We start from the raw sequence: 9,333 nt of genomic DNA, 5'->3' as shown, positions 1-9,333 counted from the left end.
TTTAAAACATCTTTAGGCAGGATAACATATACAGGCGAGATCTTACCGCTGTTTTACAATATGGTCCTGCAAACACATATTACAATAACAACAACAAAAGTAACCATCACAGTACAACAAAATAAACAGTTAAAACTTTGGTGGAAAACTATCCCCCGCCGGACACCAACCCGGTACTTCTGAGTCAAGGTTTCGGGGCGAGGAATTACAGCTCAAGGTTATGCTTAACTATTAATTAATTAACTTATTGTATTTAGGATGCTTTAGCGAAATTGCAACGTATTATAAGGAGTTGTCTGAAATTAGGAAATTAGTTTTTGCGTCCTGAAGACAACTATAGGAAGTCGATCGGAGATAGTAAAGTGTAACATTAAAGTTGAGATTTTGTAAACTGCCTGTTAATAATTAGATTTCATTATAATCCGTGAAAGTAGTAAATAGGATGTTTTTAAACACTGAAATTTCGTAGGCCTATATTTTGATTTAAACAAATGATTATGAGTATTTTAATTAAGCATGTTGGGCTAGTTACAATTTAAAAATAACCGAGATATTGCATTACTTTGTACGAGTAAACGATCGGCAGGTTTGTCACTGCTAAATATACATTGTTAAATGTTGACGATTAAAATACCTGTATTAAATATTTGTAGTGAACATTGTATATATCCTAAAGACAAAACATTAAAACCTACAGAAAGAACATTTATCGGATTCATCAATGTAATATATCATGTTCAAGGGGGAAGTTCCTTTGTGTAGAAGGGACGGGGAAGGGTGAGAAGTACAAATTGAAGGCCTAGGTCCGAGGAGGATGGTGGGTTAGGTTACTCTATTTTTTAGGGGGGGGGGGTGGAACGATGGGTCTAGAGGTTGTAACTATTCAATAGTTAAGTCATGGCTAAGTTAGCCATATTAATCTATTTTACACTGTCGGGCTTGGTTAAAGACATATGCTGCTATCGGTAGAAAGGTGGGGGGGGGGCCCTCTTTCACCCTCCCTGAAACCGTACGTTTCTACTGAACATCCTCAAGAGTGGTTCACATGGATAGGTTGGTGGAATGGTATTGTGTATTGCTGTATGGTTTAAAATTATGTAAAATTGGAAAAGAAATGCAATGTTGTTTCGATAATTCTTTATTGATATTCAGGACGCGGGCTTACACGTTCAAAATACCTATTCACAAATACATTTGACAAGATTACAAGAATACAAAAAAAAATATTAAAAATTCAATTTACAATAATAACGATTCCAAAATTAAGATTTCACAAAGTACGCTATTCTACGGGTTTTTTTTATATATATATTTTAAAGGCCTATTGCATTTATATTAATTTTATTGAAAGGTCAGCATTACAATCCATTTCTTTTAATTTTATATTATATAGACAGTACATACACATCTACACACATACACATACACTCACATGCATATATCCATACATATATAAACACACAAAAATACAAAAAAAAACCACAATACCATACATAATCATACCAAAACTGTCACACGTGCTGTAGATGTTGCGTGAAAAGAAGAAACAGTTAAGTAGTACAGTACGAGACAAGGTCCCAGTTTATATGCCGCCGTCAAATCAGCTCAGCTTAGGCTTGCCTTTACAAGTTGAAATCGAATATATCAGTTCCTGGGCACCTTTTATATAACGTCAGTACCATCTCAATAAACCGCCTTGGTTGCTTCACTATATATTACACGACCATTGCCTATATCCTGGTCCTCAGTCAGTCGGGAACTGAAAAATGTAAAACCCAACTGGGCTCAATATACCATGCAACTATATAATTAGTAATATTTACAGTAATAACTATCATTTCATTATCATTGTTACTTTGAACTCAGGTAAGTACAATTTCAAGTTACTTAATCATTACTCACTTAAATTCCCAGTTTCTGTTATTCAAAAAATAACACCAAGCCTCAATTCCATTAGCTATTTCTGGCTCCTCAGTTCACATACATAAGAGGTGTACCAGTCTACTACATGAGACTACCCCACCCATTTCTTTAGTTAAGACACCCATTTCGTTGGTTAACACAATAACATATGGTCACACTCCATTAATATTGACTTATTGCCACTTACTTTTAACTAATTAATATGCATATAACTTCAGCTCATTAATATTCATTCATAGATCTTAACACAAATCCAGCTACAACTAGATACAGTACACAATTAACTTACGCATAGGCCTATTAATTGTTTACCAGTCATTAACAATACTTTGCATTAACATAGTGTTTGCAACCATACACAATAACTTTCCAGCATTTACTTTACCTAAATTTGATGTAATTTGATGATAAGTAATTTTAAAGGTTTTAAATAAATTTTAATGTTTGTTTTTATCCGGTTTTTTTTTTCACATTCACTTTTACATACTTTTAAGGTTTAATGGGTTTTATTTCTTTTATTAGTTTTACTTTCATTAGTAATTTTAAAGGTTTTAATAAATTTTAAAGTTTGTTTTAGTTTTTTAACCAACTTTAATGTCATATTTTTTATTTAAGGGACCCCACCGGAAATAAACCGATACGGTTTTTTGGGTTGTCCTGAGCTGTAAATGTTTTACCAAATTATTTTTTTATTGTTCATTGTTTTGTTATTTGTAATGTGTTGAATTATGCTCAAATAAATTTGAATTGAATGTCAAATAATAAAAATATTATTAATTGCTGCGAGTCACCAGACGAGCAGCGACACTAATTTCGACGTACTCCAGTATAGATCTTGATTTTTTCCAGGACTCGAGATGAATTTTCCGGAGAGCGTCAGATCGTTTTCGGTTTTCAGCCCGAAAATGGTGGCAAGTTATTTTTTAACTTTAATAGGTGCTTTATAAGTTTATTACATTATTATTATTATTATTATTATTATTATTATTATTATTATTATTATTATTATTATTATTATTATTATTTTCATTATTATTAATATTAATATTATTATTATTATAAATCTCTGAGTCGCAAGAAACTAGTTATACCTTATGGCAGTGGCGGCGCCAGGATTTCCCCGACGGGGGGTGGGGTTGATGTCCCTGACGAAAAATAAAGTGGACGTGGTCGGGCGTCGCTAAATACCTTTCGAAAGTGGTTCAGGGGACGAGCCTCCCGAAAATATGACAATTTAGGGGTTTCAAAGACTTATTTAGGACACTACATTCATTATACTTATTGCAACCATACGATTGATTTAATATTTTGCCAAAAGAAGAAAAAACTTCATTTTCACTATTTCTTGCTTATTGAGGATCTTATTCCTTGCTTATGTAAAATAATCACAAAACAAAAGTGGTGTCGCCAAGATTTGCACGACGGCAGGGAGGGGCGATATCCCAGAACCTCTGGAGAAGTCGAAAGGTCGAGGCCCCTGGAATTTCTAACAATGTATTTTAAGTGCTTTTAGGCCCGTAATCGACCTTTTAATAGCATGATGGGTGGTAATGTGCCTCGAATAGTTGTATATGCCTAATAATATCATGCAGGCTTACAGATTGGAATTTTAGATATATACAAGTCTTATCCATAACTTAGTTTGCAGACAGGCAGGATTTTCGATGGAGAAGGGGGTGCGCTTGTAAGCGACCCTAAAGGCTGGGCCCCTTTAGGGTCCCCGTCGGGTTCCAGGCCGAGAAGATCCGACAAAGTAGCATATAGGCTGTAATTATTGGGTTTTTGAAAGCCATAATTCTTTAAAATTGTATTTAAATTTCCATTGTGTGTTGTTAGGGACCTGAAAAAGTAACGTACTTTCATGTCCATTCCAATGTATACCTACATTATATTATAGCTTTTAGTTTCTATGGATCAATCTGCAGTCGCGGAAGCAAATACATTTCCATCAAATTGTGTATAGTTTAATAAACGGTTTAAAAGAGCTTCTCTTACTACTATCCAACATACCTTGACCTGTCTTCGGCCATGAAGCTACATAGGAAGCTTTCCCACTTCTTGAAGTCTTCGCGAGCAAAAACACTTTCCTGAGCCGCAAGCCCCTCCTCCGACACATTTGCGCCCCGGGTCCCATAAGCAGTCGTTACGCCGTCTAAATTTTATTTTCTATTATTAAACACCGAAAAGGTGCTTATGTTCGAGTATAAATAAATGCACAGTTATCTGTCTAAGAATAAATGCGGACACTCAATACGTTCCCTTATGTTGTCGGTGGCAGTCTAAACGGATCATCATTAAAAACGATTTTATAATTGCCCGCACGTCTTCTGTTCTCCAAAGAAAGTCAATAAATTATGCTTTTATTATCAATCCAAACTAAGCTATACACAAAACCTGATAATAACATAAAGGCAATTGAAAATCCTTTGCAATATATTCTTATAACTTTTATCTGAAATTCAGCCATGCCGAGTGGGACTTCCTGTTTAAATATTAATAGAGAAAGGGAAAAAAATCAAAATAGGCCTATGTCTTTGTTAGTTTTGAATAGGCCATATTTTATATAATTAATAATTCTACTTTTTAAGCAGTTTTGTATTTTTGTTTGTAGCTGGGCTATGAGGATAGGTCCTCGATAACACGTCTTCTTGAATTTGGGCAACCCAGTCACATAGACGCTTTTGTTTAGGCCTATATATTTGGCGAACTGTAAATGATGACATACACCTGGTTCTTATTACGCGGCCCGTGGGCCAAATTTGGTCCGAGAGGCAAATTATTCTTGCCCGCGAGAAAAAAAAAATCATAAAAAATACTTTTAAACTAAAAGTAGTAAACAATCGATGAATTTTTTGTCAATATTGCCAAAACACAACATTGTGTCAATGTGAAATAAGAGGTGACTCACCCAGATCTAGATTTAAATCCGTTACCAACCAATCGACAAACGCCACGAGATTGGTAGTCTTAGTTCAGCTAAATATAGCATAGGATATTAAAAATAAAAATGTTATCATAGACTTGTTTTTATTATGAATAGACTGAGATTTTACCGGCGATCTGTTTTTAGGCTTTAAAGCCCTGGTAATTTTGTGAATATAGGATGGGCAAAATTACACAGAAAATACCGATTGTGTGCCAGACTATTATGTTGAACAAACTTTGTATTACTCTATTTTTTTTTTGCGGTTATGCATTTAATTTCATTTTGACTTAAGAATACTTAACAGGATTAGACCTTCCAGGTAGACGTTGCATGGACGGCCGAGCAAGCAACTGTATTTGACATAGGCGTATACATAAAGGTCCTCCATGAAAAGAAAAATGAAGAATCATTGTCAGTAAAAAAATACCAAGTTTTACTTTCACCGACAAATAGCCCGATTCAGGAAACGATACTTCGCACACAGTTACACTTGCACAAGAAAGAAAAAAATATGACGAGTTTGATTACCTGTCACCAGGAGGGTGGCACCAGCGGGGGATGGGGTTGAACCACAATTCGTTGGGGAGAAATAAAATATATATGTATTATAAAAAATAAAAATAAAAACCTCATAAATTGTTACATTTTTCGGGGCTTCGCCCCTCCCCCGGAACACTTTCGAGAGATTTTGAGCGACGCCCGACTACACCCACTTTTTTGTCGATGACAACGACCACAATTACATACTTTGTCGGAGCTTCTCGATCTCTGGACGCAGCCGGGGCCCTATACACCCTCATCCTAAGGCTCGCAAACGTAGCCCCCTCCCAACTATCTATGGGCCTGCAAACAACCTCATGGATGAAAATAAGCTTTATTTGTTTTATTTCAAACTGTAAAACCTGGTTATTATTAGGCCTATGCAACTATTTGAGGACTGCTTTGAATGTGGCACTTTACTATTTATCATGCTACCTAAAACCGTCAGTCCCCTCTAATTTTGCGAGAATTAAAATTAAGTGGTTCCATGTTACCAATTTGAGAGATTTGTAATGCGTGACTACACCAGTTGACTGGTGGGGAAGGGGACCATGAGGTAGGGAGGCGGAGCTCCGGTGGGGTCCAGGGGCAGTGGCGTATTTAGGAGTCTTGAATGGGGTGATTGGTTCCAGTTGCGGAGGCCGGATTCCCGCCAGAGAGAGCTCTCTTGTGTCCTTGAGCAAGACACTTTATCTGCATTGCTTCTCTCCACCCAGGAGTATTTTAATGGGTACCTGATGGGGTTGCTTGCTCCTGCGCTGAATACAGCAGCAACACTTAGCATGTGGATCCAATGACCAGGGACAGAAGCGCTTCGTATCTGCAAAGAAAGGCGCTATATAAATAAATATGATTAGATTAGATTAGATTATTGACGAGTGACGATATACAAGGTATAGAAAAAGTTTCGTCAAATGAGTTTTGATACAATAAAAAAAAGGAACATTTTTAAAGGCTAACTACGATATATAAGATGAGTAGGAGAAAAAAAGGGAAATAAAATATTTAATTAAGTGAAAATGTAAAAAAAAAATATTAACTTAAAGGAAATCATCGCTGCCTTGCGGAGAGGATAGGAAAAACCGAAGGTTCAAACTCTGACATCAAAGGGGCTGACGTAGCATGATAGCATAGGGCGTGATACACGGTGAATGAACGGCCATCAGGTTATCAGCTATAGATGCCTAAGTGATAAAAAAAAAAACTATTAGTGAAAATCAATGATGTAAACGGAATACAGGAAAATGAAGTACTACCGGTACGGATGACTACCGGTATGTTCGTCATTCAGTGAAAACTCCATGTAAAGATTGGCACTTGGAATGTGCAGACTTATTACAAACATAAAAACAGGAAATGGTACTGCTGATGACATTTAACATAATGGGTCTTTGTGAAACAAGATTACCTAAACAGGGAGACACAGACCTATGGATACATATGAGGCGCCATCTGTTAACTTATTATTTAGCAAAAATAACATGGCTTTTTACGTTATATATTTATATATTATTTTATATAATATATAATATTTTATATAATATATAATATTTTATATAATATATAATATTTTATATAATATATAATATTTTATATAATATATAATATTTTATATAATATATAATATTTTATATAATATATAATATTTTATATAATATATAATATTTTATATAATATATAATATTTTATATAATATATAATATTTTATATAATATATAATATTTTATATAATATATAATATTTTATATAATATATAATATTTTATATAATATATAATATTTTATATAATATATAATATTTTATATAATATATAATATTTTATATAATATATAATATTTTATATAACTGTCTCTTATACACATCTAGATGTGTATAAGAGACAGTATACATATATACATATATACATACATCTGCTGACTAGGGTTAGACTGATCTTAGGGATAAAAAAAAAAGTCAACTATGGCCGATTTTGAGCTCAAGCTTTTATTTCAATATTTTTTATCGTGGCCACCAACAAGTTCATGGCACTTTTCATCTGATATCCTTTCAACTTGTTATTTCATTTACGGACTAATTGACTCTACTATTTGCTGTTATTGTTATAAGCTGCTACACCTTAAGAGTTTCCCAGATGTACTGTCAGGCAAGCCTAGGAAAATCATCGATCAAATTGACAGAGTAAGCTCTGAGTCATTTTAGATGTGCAATTCCACCAGGGAATTTCAATGTTTCCCTGTCATTCTGACCTCAGTGCTCCTATTTTTGGGTACACTTTATTTTACATGCCCATTTTTCTTTCAATTTTTCCTGTCATTTTCACATTAATTATGCGTTCTGTATTATGTACAGTAGCCACTTACTAATTTTTAAATCTCTACAAAAATAATGATTTTTACAGTAATTTCAATTAAAGAAAACCCATTTTATTATTAAAAGTTTCAAACAGTTTTAATGATTAACTATAAAACATCACTATTCTCTGTTCCCCTGTTGTTAATGCACAAAGCGCCACGAGTGCTACTCAGATGGAGGATACTGGCCTATATAATTACCTTCACCCCACAGTTAATAAACAAATAATTAAATATTTAGTTTAACACAGGCGAGGCTTGCTATCTAGGAGATTGTCTTGTTTAATTTATTACCGTATCGCACATCAGACGTAACACAACTACACATGAGTACGAAAATGTTTATTTATTTTTATTTATTAATTAAAATACTTTAGTTCTTAAAACTATAACTCTATAGAACCAGGGAGTTGTTATAGTGACCGCCGTCAACACATTCCTATACCGCCCGAGTCAATTAATTTAAAAATCATCATCTATTGATACATTTGTTCATAATGATTTTTAGTCATGAGAAGAACATTGGATCGTGCCACGACTGAACCCCGCAGACTGAAAGTTAAGGTGGTATAAGCCCATTAGCCACATGTTATACACTAGGCTCAGAGTAGTCAACGTGTGTCCACTCCAGCCAAAAAAAATTAAGACTGCCAATCTTCACAAGCAGGGGTGAAAAATAACCTCCTACTATACCAATTTTTTGTAAGGAAGTAATTAAAGTATAGGCCGATAATTATATACTATTATTTTTGTTGTCAAAAGGGGTTACAACAATGACAGACCTTTTGGCCTTTATGTTGTGCTTTGTATATCATCCTGTTCTATTCTGTTTTCCATTATTGTAGTGTATTTAATTTGTAAAACGTTTTTGATATAGACCTAATGACTATAAAGATTGACAAGGCTCATACGGAAAATGAGGATATTACATTTATAATTATTCATTTTGTATTATGAATGTCATTATCATCATCTGTTCGCATAGACGTCGTTAGTAGACGTGCCTCTATTATCAGATTCCATCTCTTCCTATCAGTGGCCAACTCCTTCACGTCTCGTTTTTCAGCTGTGTTTAAGTTGATTCAAGACCTTATTTATTGTTTGTATAAACGTGGATTTTGGGAGTGTTACTTCGGTGCGAGTTGCGAGTTACAAAATGCGAGTTGCGAGTTACAAAATGCGAGTTGCGAGTTGCAAAATGCGAGTTGCGAGTTGCAAAATGCGAGTTGCGAGTTGCAAAATGCGAGTTGCGAGTTGCAAAATGCGAATTACAAAATGCGAGTTGCGAGTTACAAATGAACTCATCCATGGCCAATCCATGTTTACATTTTGTGTTGGATTGCAAAATTCTCCTGTCACTTATACAGTACCATCATCCTTAGAAACATAAATGTTTACTTCCATACTCGGTGTACGGTAAGAATGGCCCCGGAAAAAATGGCCCCGGAAAAAATGGCCCCGGAAAAAAAGGCCCCGGAAAAAATGGCCCCGGTAAAAATGGCCCCATATGACAGGTAGGTAAAAATGACCCCAATAATCAAATTCTGTATTAAAACTGATTTTCTTGATTCAATATATGCATTTTTTTGTCTT

The sequence above is a fragment of the Anneissia japonica genome, unplaced genomic scaffold, assembly GCF_011630105.1.
Source record: "Anneissia japonica isolate Jap-2015-1 unplaced genomic scaffold, ASM1163010v1 scaffold4920_len32381_cov107, whole genome shotgun sequence".
Taxonomy (NCBI): domain Eukaryota; kingdom Metazoa; phylum Echinodermata; class Crinoidea; order Comatulida; family Comatulidae; genus Anneissia; species Anneissia japonica.
Note: the sequence above shows the minus strand (reverse complement) of the source record.